Source organism: Rhea pennata, chromosome 6 (assembly GCF_028389875.1).
Source record: "Rhea pennata isolate bPtePen1 chromosome 6, bPtePen1.pri, whole genome shotgun sequence".
In the NCBI taxonomy this organism is placed as follows: domain Eukaryota; kingdom Metazoa; phylum Chordata; class Aves; order Rheiformes; family Rheidae; genus Rhea; species Rhea pennata.
The window spans coordinates 33,504,320-33,518,475 of NC_084668.1; the positions used below are offsets into that span (position 1 = coordinate 33,504,320).

At 45.6% G+C, this 14,156-nt stretch overlaps 1 protein-coding gene across 1 annotated transcript in view; it reads right to left on the reverse strand.

Moving 5' to 3' along the window:
• SATB2 (SATB homeobox 2) overlaps positions 1-14,156 on the reverse strand; it is a 129,209-nt gene that overhangs the window by 75,596 nt on the left and 39,457 nt on the right. The gene's annotated exons all lie outside the window — the stretch shown is intronic.

Here is a 14,156-nt window from a genome sequence, read left to right on the forward strand (position 1 = left end):
TAGCAAACCCGTCCCCAAACTAAGAAAGTTTAAAGAAAAACACAGCGCAGCGCATCACGGGAAATGCTATGCAAATTGCTTTACAGGAAATGTCTGCTACTACTGGAAGTTCGGTAGATTTTTTTTTAAATCCTCCCCTATAACTGGAGAGGAAATTGTTTTGGCCGGATTTAGACAAACACAGGTGCTACCATAATGCTCTGTGCCTCTGCACGTTAACACCTGCTGCGAGTCCTTTGCTCTGTGTTACAGCACTGCTGATCACGGTATTTTTTCAGCCGGTGTGAAAAAATAACGTGTGAAATCTTTTTTCCAGAGCACATTGAGCTGGTCCAAACAATAGCCAGAAGCCATGGTCTCCATCCAGCTCCTCGGCAGACTTCACAGGTGGTTTACTTGATGGCACCGACACCGTATTTCAGGCAACTCTTGGGCTGCATTTGGGAAGCTGACGCCAGCTTGTTGAGCAAATTTATTCTCAACATACTAGCAGTCTTGTCTCTGAGTAACTCCTCAGTAAAATGTGAGTGTACCAAAATATTCCCTCCTTCAAAGGTCCTCTTCTCATCTAGTACTGGGTGTTTCCAATGCAATGGCGATGCACAGATGAGAACACCCTGGCAGCAGGGAGTCCCCTTCCACGCGCACATGCTTTACAGCTCTTCTCACTGACGCCAAACAGCGCGGCTCGCGTCTGCGGTGAAATCGCTTTAACCGGCGTGACTGAGCTTTTATTCTGTCACAATCTGAGACTTCGGAGTGGGGATGAGAATAAGCAAGGGCACTGCCTGCGTTATTAATGAAGCTATTACGGCTCCAGAGCTTCCCAATACTGCATAGAGATAAAACACAGCAGACGAGATTGCTCAAGAAATCTGCCAGTACATCCTTCACAAATTCAAAAAACTCTTCTGTCAACAAGTCTAGTTCTCTTACGTTTATCAGTGATCCTTTGGGACTTTTTTTTTTTTTGGGGGGGGGGGGGGGGGGTAATTAGTAGTTTGGAGGGGAAGTTCAACAGATTTCAAACCTTGAAGACTGAAGAAATCCTGATACACTAGAACAGCTCTCAACAATTTATCTGAAATGGCTGAACGAGGCCAGCTAGTCAACCAAAGACAATAAACACCAAATAGTTTTCTCAAAAGAAAGCCTTTCAAAACCTATTTTAAAAGGCATTCTCTATCCATGCCGGCTGTTGGCTCTTGAACGTCTTGTCCTTCTCTGGAAAATGCCTTTTATTAAGCTTGAGCTTCAGCAATGTTTTCATTTGTCATTAAAGAAATGATGATTACTGTTTGCTTTATCAAAATCAAGATAGGAAAGAAGACAATAGGTAGAGTAACTTAGTTTAAAATTTGCCTAACTCCCTTTATTCAGAAGAATGCCAGAAAACAGTAGTAGCAAAATTACTTCTGTGAACTCAGTGTCAAATTCAAACATAAAAACCATTGCAATTCGCTCTTGTCATTCCAAGGCAAGCCAACGATTTGCCATCCTGCTGTAAGTGCTTTCAACTTAGCTTCATTTAGAATGCAGCCCCTTTGGAGAAGGGAATGACAACTGAGCAAGTGGGAGCAGAACAATGTATTGAACAGAAAGCTTGACCAGCTACATCTTGGCTGACCTGTATACTTAGTGGAACTTGTCACAGGATCTTTACTGACCTTCAGTTTTAAAGGTACCACCTGAAAGAACAATATATACAAAGCACTGACATTATTCCCGGGATTTCGTGCTGCTGAGACGTGAACTTCTGAATGGACACAAGGCTGGGGCTAATGCAGACTTCTACAATAATTGTGTTAATCAGGAACACACACACACACAAAAAAAAACCCAAAGGCAATTAAGTTGCTTTCCCAAATAACACAGATAATCTGGAACACTCTTTTCAATATTATATAGCTTATATTATTCCAGGAGATGATCCACTTACAGGCTAAAGGCCTTGTCTGTCTTCCCAAACAAAGATAGCCATACCGTAGAGTAGTTCTAAAAATGCCACATCTGGGATTTAAAGTAATACACGTCATAGTCTATGACATGTGTTGGTCATAAACAGAATGAGATCCCCCAGTCACATGTACACTTAACTTTTTTTTTAATCTGGATAGTTCCACAGGAGTTACTGAAGCATCTCATGAAAGCCTGGATACATCAATACATCACTATGGTAAAATCAAACTCTTAAAATGGAACATCTTCCAAATTCCTCTTTTGCAGCTGAATGAAACCCAACAGGACCATAACATGCTTCACACTATCACTAGCTTCCTTCACAAACCACTCCTTGCCCCCCACCATGGTTAGACTTCTGATTTCACCTTTCAGAAATTGTGAGTGTACCTGAATTATAGCTTCAGTGGATATCTGTAGGCAGATCACAAGGGATTAATGCAATTTACCTAAAATTTTAATCGGCTAGGACTAAAATTAAGTCACAGGATCAAATCAAGGACATTTTGGGTGTTCACGAGAGCATCTTCTTCCTCACGTCAACATTATTCTGGAGACAGCTACAAAACAAATCACCAGTAATACCTGTCCAAATATATACAGAGGGAGGAAAGAGAATGAATTCTGTGTTATACGGCTAAAGAGGAAAAGAAGGATTGCAAAGGATATTCTTTCTTTACTAAGCATTGTGAAGCAGACTGCTTGTCAGAGCTGACCAAGCAACCCAGCTGAACCCATGATGCAAAACATGAAAAACTTGCATTTTCTACAGCGTAAGCAAACGTAACCTGCTACGACTCATAGCGGGGTGAGGTGTTAAAGCAGACATTTGCTCTCCTTGTGGATTGGCAGATGCAGTCAGGATGGGAACTGGAGACCTGCTAAGCTCAGTTCTTACACTACAGCTCCACGCTTGTGAACGCTGGGTGGGCACTGTTCCAGACTGCGCGGCAGCACAAGCCACATCCAGCTCCAGCAAGGACACACACCTGGGAAGTCAGGCGCAGCAGACGGCGCTGCGCCGCATGAGCTTCAGAAAGGCTGAGGGGACGGGCACTGGCCCACCAGTGCAAGCTCTCCTGGGCCCGTGCACCCCTCCGAAAGGTTTGCAGCAAGCCTGAACTGGCAGAGATACACTGGGCGGGAGCTGTGCCTCGGGCAGCCGCAGCCATCCCAGCCCGAAAGCGGGACCTAGGACCCTGCCTCAGGGCTCACAAGCGTGCGAGGTGCACGCGGGAGGCTGCTGAGCAGCAGAAGCGCCACTAGCTGCGGAGCGAGCGCCACCGCAAACTCTTCTCTTTAAACGTTTCGCTTGCTAACAGCAATTCTAACCAGCACAACAGAAGCTCAAGGGAAACTACAGATTAGCATTAATACTCCAACACTCTTGATTCATTTTACAACTCCAAATGAAAGACCTCAATGAATCACTCAATAAAGTCCCTGCTCCCAGGATAACCAAGCCATTCATCCATCCGCCACCACCGACGGGGCCCCTTGCAAGACGGCAGGCTCTTGTGACAGCAACGGCATCTGTTTGTCCTCTTCAGAGGCGTCTCGTCCCTATGCTAGAGCAAGCAACTTTCCTTGGGTCAGCTGCGCTTTGTTACAGAAATTAAAAACGGCCTGTCTCATATTATAAGTACACAGAATTATGCATCCATAAATCAGTTTGCAGGAAATCACTACCCGCAGTATGTAATAACTCAGCCTGTGTTTCTAACCTGTGCCCTGGGTGTATCGCATCAAACTGTAACATCATAAAGGCGTAATTTGTAGTTATTATTATTAAGCCAGCAAAGGGAATGACTTTTCAACCAGAAAGGAGGAAAAATACAACAGGGCCAATTTAAAAATAATTAATAAAATAAATGCATTAATTTTGGTATTATATTATTGAGCTGCTTTTCCAAGCTCCTATAGCAATTTTTAAAGCATTACACTGCCTTTGCCCCTCATTATAAGGGTGAGCGTATTATTCTATTGAATTTCAATCAGTGACATATTGGGGTAAAAATAGACAGAAAAAACAATCAGCATAATCCGCCTTTGCACTTCTAAAGCCTTTCATCAGAGGACCCCAAAGCACTTTAGAAACATTAATTAATTACGCCTCCCAACCTCCCCGAGAGGTGGACTGTATTCTGCCAGGGACGTACCGGTGACCCAGCGACTGAAAGCACAACACGAGCACAGTCCTGCTCATGCCAATACAGACATGTTTCACACCGGAACAGCTGATGCAGCGAGGTAACCCGGTGCTACGCTGCGATGTCCACGTGCCCAGAGCGAGCCGTCGCGCCTGCCGTCCCGCGCCACGAGCCGAGGGGCGGCCGCTCGCCCCGCCGCTGCCGCGCTTCTCCCCTCTCGTTTGCGAAACGGTGTCGTACACTGCACGCGCAGAAGGCGTCCGACAGAACAAAACTCGGCGGCGCAGCCCCGCACCCCGCGCTCGGTCGGTGCAAACGCTCACGCCTAGCTTCCCCGGCTCGCACACCCGCACCACCAGGCGTACTTTGCTACAGATACGACTATACTTGAAAACGTCGAGGCAGATGTCGACGCGAGCAACTGTCAACGGAAAGACCTGCCACCGTAATGCCTAATTGCTGAACTGCAGTGTACTTTCACGGATGAAAATTGCTTGATATATGGAGTTTGGTTTGAGTTTTTAATTTTTTGAGTGCTAATGTTGCCCATCCCTTTCCTCCAGCATGACTGTACTCAAGTATTTGACTTAAATAACACACCAAACAGTCTGATGCCTTATAATTCCATATATCAGGTTTACATTTTACTCTATAAAGATTGTGCCTCATGTAATAGATGCTGCTTCACATTTGGGAAACGTTATGTGAGTACCCTGACTTTTATTACATTAATTTAATATAAGCACTAAGTTACTAGACTAAATTAATAAAGATCTTAAAAAAAAAAAAAAAGGGGGGGGGGGGGGAGAGAGAGAGAGAACAGAATGAACCCACAAATTAAATAAAATTTTCTAAAGCTTGTTATTTTGGAAGTCTTTATTTAATTTTCCAAACCCCCATTCTGTTTGAAAAACAGCCAATAATTGGCAGGGATATGGGTGGGGGGAAGAGTTGATCCAGTTTACTCCAGGGGATTATTTTTTAAACTACGTGACAGAACACAAATACGACAAATAAATGCAAGGGTGAAGAAGCAAAGGAGGGATGAAAAATTAATTTTTTAAAACATTTTTCTCTATGATTTTTAAAACCGTTATCTCCCACCGAGCAAATACACGTTTAACCTTGCTAAGGTCTCCTTGTGGCATTTTGGGGCTGAGGCTGTGCTCGCTCTGGGCAGCGAGACGGAGAGCTGAAGAGAGGGCTGAACTTCTCTCCTTTCTTTTGCCTCAGGAAGGAAATCACCCCTCTGCGCCCCACTTCCAGGGCATAAAAACTAAAGCCTTCGCAGCCCTCAAAAAGCTGCGGTGCCAAGGCCGTCGGAGGGCTCGGGGGGTGCCGAGCGGGCGGCGGCGGGCCCGGCTGGGCCAGGGCGGCTCGCGGAGCCGCCTGCGCTGCGCCGCGCCGCTCGCGGCCCGGGCTCGCTCGGCCGCCTCTGAACCGCATCCAGCTCGGCGCGCCGCTCGCTTCCCTGCCAGCCCCGGCCCCGCACCGGGGCCCGGCTCCACCCAGGCCTTAGTCCCCCCGGAGGGCCAAGACAGGCACGCAGCGCTGGCCGGCACCTCCAGCGCGCCGGCACCTCGGCCTTGCGGCTGCCCCCGGACGAGCTGCCTCGGCTCCGAGGGAGCGCGAGCACAAGCGCGCTCAGCAGCGGCGGTTCTGCCCCGCGCACGGCACCTTCCCTAACAGCCGCGGCCGGCGCCCGCGTCGCCACCCCAGGACCTGCCGGACGGGCAGCAGGCCCGAGCTCTGCCCAGGCCCTCGCCGCCGGCTGCCACCCGCGCCACGGCACGGCTCCCGCTGCCGTCCCGAGCCAGGGCAACACGGCACCTGGGCAGACACCTTCGAGACCCCCTTTGGCTTGGCCGCTCCAGAGTCTTCCTAGGATTTTATATCACGGTGTTTTAGAGGGAAGAAGAGCGGAAGAGGCAAAAGATTTTTCTCTTCTTTGGGGAAAAGCATATATCCATTTTCAAAAAAAGATCCAAGTGCCCCAAACTCCTTCAATTCTCCCAGCTTCAGTGTTTGCCGAGAGGCTTCCCGTGGAAAGACAGCCCACCGAGCAGGAAAAAAGCACGGCAGCCCAGCGCTGCAGCTGACTACCTAAGACACGCGACAGAGGCTGTAAAAGCGCATGGCTAACAGGACACTGCACGGGCTAACAGGCTCCGAGTTAAGCCTGCGAACATCGCTTGGCCTTGTATGGATCTGAATCCCTGCCTACTCCCCAGAGCACAGCTTCGGAGAGCAGCAGAAGTCTGGCTGAGATTGCAGGCACGCAGTAGCCAACTATCTTTGTGTTAGCTACAAGTAGATTTGAAAATTCAAGGGTCTCGGGTCCAAAGAAAAATAAGGACACACAGCATGCAACGTTGCACAAATCAACCCCTAAACTGAATGCAGATTTTAGTTTGGTCTGTGCCGCTTAACAGCCTTCAGTTTAACACAGAGTGGGTTTGTGTCTTCTGGGGATATCCTTAGTATAAAGGCTACCAAAATCATTTTTCACTAGATGTTTCTTTTTGGTCTGACTTTTGTCTTTTCTTTTCTCCTACCACACATTCAACCTCGGGGGCGGGGGGGGGGGGGGGGGGAGAAAGAAAGGAAAAAAAAGCTAAAGAACTGTTAGAGCATCTAACCAGCAAGGTAGAAAAGCATAAGTAGCTGAGGAAAGGGGAAGAAGATTTTTGTCAAAATCCTCAAACAGTAACTGCTTCCACTAATTCAGCACGAATGCAGTAGGTGAAGATAGAGCTGCTGCTACCTCTGCAATCTGACTCAGAATTTCTTTGCTCTCTGTAGCTGTATTGTTGTGAGTAGCAGCATATCCAGATCCATACAAGGCCAAACAATGCCCATAAGCTTAATTCTATTCATATCTTTAATGACATTTAGTTAAGAAGTAGATCGAACATGAAACACTTAAACTAGGTAAGACTTGTGTTCTAGTATTCTCTTGCTTAAAAAATATTAATGAGAAGCAAGGTTACATATATGAACATATATCTTCATATACATACATACATCTACCTATGGGAATATTCAATACACCAAAGACTTGAGAGTTTGTCAGTCTTCAGCCCTAGGCCTTCCTCATAGCTCACACAGGAGGTAAAAGTCAAGGGAGCAAACCTTATCCTTTCTTTACAAATCAATCTACTAGAGAGAGACAGAGATCAGTATTTTAAGGTTGCAGTATTTCTTTTCAAAATATATTTAAACAATCCTATTGCCAGAAATTCAGTGTTCCTAATTTGGGCAGCATTGTAAATTCAGGTACGCAACACTACATTCAGGACAATTTTTTCCATCACTGAGTCCCACTTCAATCAGTGACCTGATTCTCAGGTTTCTCATCTCCCTCTTTTCTTCCAAGGAAAAACAAAACACTTCTGAATTTCTGACAAGTCTAAATAAAGCTTTGCTGGTTCCTGAACTATGCTACGTTTCCTATCAACAGAAAACAAAAGGAAAAAAAAGACTGTAGCTCACCACTAGTGGAGATGACTCAGAGCAAGCAGGAACTGCTACCACACTCAGAAAAAACAATTCCCTCTTGTGATGAAGATGGGCCCACATTATGCTGTGATGAACCCAGATTTGTTTTCTTAGCCCACATCTTCCTAGAACTGAGCCTATTTCCTTACAAAGCCACCAGATCTGTTGTGGACCCTTCACATTAGTCAGTTTGTGAACGGAAGACTGGAAGACAGAAAGAAAAGATATTTTAATTTGAATGATAAATTTATGTGCACATTGGGAAGAGTGGGAAGAGTTATTCACCATTTGGATCTGGAGGTTTTGCAGCACATGCAAGTCATGCTTTGATGCGTTTCCAGAAACTTACTGTTTATTTAAATAGCAACTAAGAATCTCATGTGGTCAGACGATTTAGGAGCTGGGGAGTTTAAGGAACACACAGACACAAGACTCAATAAAATCTCAAGCACTGGCAGCACTGCAAATGCTCTCAGGAGATGGTGGCAAGCTCTTGCACATCCTGTGGTCCAACCTGCCAGAAGCAGCTCCCAGTGCATCTCACAGCTCACCAAGTTGCAAGTCAATGCACCAGGGCTCTCAGGTCTCTTTACTCTGTGTCACAGCTGGCACCTCAAGAGTCAGGTTATCACAACAGCCACAGTGATGGATCCTCCAGAATAAGAAACTGTATTATAGACACCAACATTCCTGCACTAAAACCATTTCTGTACCATTGCTGTATTCCTCCAGAGCTCACAGGAAGTGCTCTCACCACTTCTTTCTCTTTCCAGAACTATCACTGAGTCATAAAACAGTTGGGATTGTCAGGGACCTCTGGAGATCATCTGGTCCAAACCCCCTGTTCAACTACAGTCAGCTACAGCAGGTTGCCCAGAACCATGTCCTAGTGAGGTTTGAATACCAGAAACTGTGTTTCAGTTTGGGCCTACTGCCTCTCATCATCTCACTGGGCACCTCTGAGAAAAGTCTGGCTCAAGTCTTCTTTATTCCCTCCCATCAGATACTTACACACATGGGTAAGTGTCCCCTGAGCCATCTGAGCCTTCCCTTCTGCAGACTGAACAGTTCCCCGTCTCTCAACCTCTCATCATGTGAGGGATGTTCCACTCCTTTAACCATCTTTATGGCCTTTTGCTGGACTCAGTCCAGTACATCCATGTCCTTCTTGTACTGAGGACCACAGAGCTGCACACAGCACTCCAGGTGTGGCCTCACCAGTGCTGAGCAGAGGGAGGATGGAGGACGACCTCCCTCGACCTGCTGGCAACACTCTGCCTAATGCTACCCAGGAGGCTGTTTGCATTCTTTGCCACAAGGGCACACTGCTAGTCCATGTTCAACTTGTTGTCCACCAGGATCCCCAGCTTTCCACTAGAGCTCATGTTCAAATGCAAAGAGTTAAGAGCTCCACCATGAATATATTAAAGAGAGAGAGAGAGACAGACAGACAGACAGACAGACAGACAGAAGGTTGTCATTTCCAATCATCTCCCAAAGCTTGGGCCCAAAAATGCACAGTTTTTAAGTGGAAAGGGAATCTAGGAAATCCTGACCACAGTTCTGGGGAATGTCCTTAAATAAAGATACACCTGGATGGTGCCTTACTCAGAACACAGTACTAATACATGTTGAAAATTCCGGGAACCCTGCAAGGATTTCATTTCACCATATGGTACAACCTATATTGCTACCAATGATTTTCTATGTATCACGAATAATAATTGACTGGGGACTTCAACTAAAAACATCATAGTAAAGGGGATAAGAAGATATAAATAACAATACTTCCCGAAGTCTTCTGTTAGGAAGATAAAGACATTGCATGCACATATAGTCCAGAAAGAACAGGCAGAATACATCCCTCCAAAGATGCTTAAAATTCTAAATGAAATCTCCTCACCCATACAAGGAACCAGAAAAAACATCAGCACAGAGAGACCACTACATGCACAGTAATCACCAGGCAAAGAGGAGGCTTTGGGAGGTTTAGTTTTCACAATCTGATTGATTTCAAAGGTCGCCCTGGAGGAAAAGCCACAATCTGGTTTCTGCTGACATAGCTATTTCCCACAGCCGATTCCCTGCTCTTGGCACTGGCTCTCAGGTGTGCGATGCGGGTTGCACTGTGGGTATCGGCATCTTAATGAAAGTCTACTTCACTCTCCAAAAGTCTTGTTGTTTGTTTGGAGACTAGATCGTAGAATCAGCAGGGTTGGAAAGGACCTCTGGAAATCATCTAGTCCAACCCTCCTGCTCAGCAGGGTCACCTAGAGCACATTAGACAGGGTTGCATCCAGGTGGGCCTTGAAGATCTGCAGAGAAGGAGACTCCACCACCTCTCTGGGCAACCTGTTCCAGGGCTCCATCACTCTCACAGGGAAGAAATTCCCCCTCACGGTCAGATGGAACTGCCTGTGGTTCAATTTCTGCCCATTGCCTCTTATCCTGTCACATGGGATAACTGAAGAGTTTGTCCCCGTCCCCTTGGCAACCTCCCTTCAGGTACTTACACACATTGATAAGATCCCCCTTCAGTCTTGTCTTCCTCAGGCTGAAGAGGCCCAGCTCTCGCACCGTTCCTCATAGGGCAGGTGCTCCAGCCCTCTGATCATCCTCATAGCCCTGCGTTGGACTCTCTCCAGTAGCTCCCTGTCTCTCTTGTGCTGGGGAGCCCAGAACTGGACGCAGTACTCGAGATGAGGCCTCCCCAGGACTGAGCAGAGGGGCAGGATCACCTCCCTCCACCTGCTGGCAACAGTCTTCCTAATGCACCCAAGGAGACCATTGACCTTCCTGGCCACAAGGGCACTTTGCTGGCTCATGGTCAATCTGTCGTCCACCAGCACTCCCTGGTCCTTCTCTGCAGAGTTGCTCTCCAGCAGGTCAGCCTCCAGCTTGTACTGGTGCCTGGGGTTATTTTTCCCTACATGCAGGACTCTGTACTTGCCCTTGTTGAACCCCAGGAGGTTCCTCTCTGCCCAACTCTCCAGCCTGTCCAGGTCTCTCTGAATGGTAGCACAACCCTCTGGTGTGTCAGCCAGCCACTCCTCCCAGCTTGGAGGCACTCTGCCCCCTCATACAGGTCATTGATGAAAAAGTTGAACAGGATGGGACCCAGTACTGAGCCCTGGGGGACGCCACTAGCCACAGGCCTCCAACTAGACTCCGCGCCACCGATGATGACCCTCTGAGCTCTGCCTTTCAGCCCCTTCTCAATCCACCTCACTGTCCACAAAATTACTGGGTGTTTCCTAGTGCAGGTCTTAAGCCAGGTGTAAACTGCAAAGAGACGGGGTTTTTTGAATGAGTTTCAAAACCCCCTTTCTTAAAAAAAAAAAAAAAGAAAAAAAAAAGAAAAGAAAAGGAAAAAAGAAAGAAAGAAAGAAAGAACATGTGGAGTGAAGAGGTGGTATAGCAGCGCACTTGTCACATGGACTGCTCCAGCACTTCTAAGAAGAGAAGCTCTTCATTTATTTGAACTTTTCTGTCTGCCTTTTTGATTGGCAGCACTCTAGGTCAAAAGACCAAATATATATTGTAATGCATGTCCCCAAATCTTATCGATAAGGAGAAATCCAGTGGATCAAAAATATCCTCCTTTTTCTATTTCAGACTTGAATTTATGGGGGATAGAAATGCAATACGATTACCTCCATCAACTTTGAAACAGCTCTTATGTTTTCCAGATATAGAAAACCATATGGCCCTGGTATACAATTTATCACAGGATAACTAATTTGCAGAGCTCCTTATGCAATAAGGGTCCCAGTCAGTGAGACCAGGCACCACTGTGGTGTAAATATAAAAGGTCAGTGCCACACCATTAAAACTATAATCCAGGAGAATAATTTTTGAAGTATTTAATAAGTGGATAAATTATCGATGAATCTGTAAGATTTAATGGAAAATGCTTTTCTTTAGGTACACTGTTCTAGACTAAATACCTTGCTCACAATACATTTGAGAACATGTTCAACCAAATCTTGCTGAAAATCAAGTTCCCTCCAATCTTCACAGACAGTAATAATTTTTACTGTTGGTAGCCCAAAAATCGCTCTTATCTCCTTTACCTACTAAAAGGTGAAGTGGTATTCATCACTTGCTCAAAGAAAAGAACTGGAGATCTGGAGGTCTAAAAATCTAGAAGTCTAAGTCTTTTTTTTAATAATTATTATCTGTAGGAAATACAGAACAGGCAAGAGCTGCTCACACATTGTTGCCATTAAGCCTCAAATACCTACACGAACACGTTCATTAATGGCAAAGGTACAACAACTTCTCTGAATGTTTGGTCCCTCATCTCGGCATGCTGAAAGAACAGTGTTACTTCACAAAAAATAAGGTAACAGTTTGTAATGGAGATGCTCCATCTTTAGCCTCTGCTAACGTAAGCTCTTCACTAACAGCCATGAAAAGAAGGTACCAATTCCCAGATGCTGATGACTTGAGTTAACTTTTATCCATGTATGTAGAATACAGCAGGAGTCATATTCCATTGCCCATATCTTGTGCGACCTTGTGCCATATTTAAATAAGATGAATGTCATGTTTGAGATATCTTTTCAGTAACTTATAGTGAGAAAGAGTATTAGCAAATGCAACAAAATGCCATGATTCAGACCATAGAAAGATCTTGTTAGAATCACAGAATTATGCTATTATGACGACTGAGGTGTTTTCTGCCAGTAGAGGAAAGAAAATTTGCACTGCTAAATATCACTAGAGACAGATAAATTCGATGGGTTGATGACCAAGAACGATGCATAGTCTCCCTAGGCCTCGGTGAGGCAGCAGAACCCTCTACTAACAACTACCCCGGCTAAAATATTTTGTCAGCCTTGTTGCCAGTTCCCTAGGCTTCTTTCTGTACAAACCAAGCAGCTTTCATTGTTTGCTTACAAATAAATTAACAGGTTTAATTTCCTGCTAAAGCAGAGCCCAGATTCGTCACAGTCGATCAGATGAGGTTCTCGATGAGGCCCTCATGACCCTCGATGAGGTTGCTCTCCTGGCTCAGTGGAGCGGCTCAGCTGGCCAGCTCCATTCACCCTCACCATGTGCCACATCATTTTCACCCTCCTTTTCCTACCCACACCAAACTCCTCCCGTCTCAGAGTGCTGGTCAGCTACCTCCGAGTTCAACAGGGATAAATCTCCAAACCACAAACCTCTAATATCCCCTCCTCCTACCCCCCCCCCGGCAATGACTTACACTCTGTTTAGCTTGAGTCACGACTTTCCTTCCCACCATGCCTGCTATCTAAATTCAAAAACAAGCGGAAGAGGAGATTGCTAGAGGCTGCGGTGGGTCTGGCCTCTTGGCTCGGGAGGGATGCCAGCGCCACGCGAGTTGCCTCTGGAAGCGCCAAGGTAGCTGGCACCCAAGCCCCTCGCTCAACCCTGCCGAGCAGAGCAGCCCAGAAAACGCGAAGGCGCAACGCCAGGCCACACGGAAGCTACTCTGTAGCTGGGAAGGGACCACTGCAGGCAGCGCGGACGCGCTCCGCAAGCGGCACCCGCACCCCGGGTCAGCTTTCACCGCTGGGCGCCCACGGGCTGCACGTTCGACCGGCAGCCCGCGCAGGGCCCTCTCCCCTTGCAGCAGCACAGAAACAAGTACTGCTCTTTTCCACTTTAACTTACTGCCATAGCAAACGTTTTTTTTCATATAGTCTCTCCTGGGTCAGTTTTCAGGTATACATTATTAAATATTAGATGGAATAACTATTTCTATGTAATATTTTAAATACCTTTTTAGTGGCTGCAAATATTATACACAGCCATGTAACAGAAGAGAATAGAGCAATCAGTTTAAAGCACGCTTCACTTACTCGTTTTCACAGCAAAAATGGTAAAGTATTTGCAGGTAGCTGATAAAATAAAATCCAAAGTGAATTTATATTATAAAGAAAAAACAAAACACTTCAAAGAACTAACATTTTTCCCCCCTTCCTGTGTATAAACGTATTTGTACCAGCTCTGGACACAGTACAGGTGAAACAGGCATGCAACGTGTTCATGTAACTGAGATATGAAAAGCGCAAAAGAAAAAAAAATCTCGAAAATTACACAGAAATTCTTCATTTTTTTTTTCTCCTAGTAATGCCAGCAAGTTCTTTGTATTCCATCTTGGGAGGTTTGATCATTCGTAGTTATCCTCTGATGATATTTAGTTGAAAAAGTTGGCAAAATTCGCTATTGCAAAGAATTATCTTTAATCGTTTTGTTTCTCACATCACCACCAAAAGGATACTTTTCCTTTTTCTCTGAATGTTCCCTCTGTAACACAGACCAATAGACTGTGTAAATAAAAGATATTTTGCTTCAGTGGATAAAAATCAGGAGAAGAAAAGAGCGGGGGCAATCAGTTCACAGAACTCAAACTTGCATAACTGTTTTTGATTAAATGAAAGACAAATCAATTGATCATTTCCTGGCAGATGAAGCATCACCAACAGAAATTAATAATTTTTTAGAATTATTTTGCCCTATCCTTACCACCTTCCACTCTGTCCCCTTTTCTATTTAAAAGTTTGCTTTTAAAGC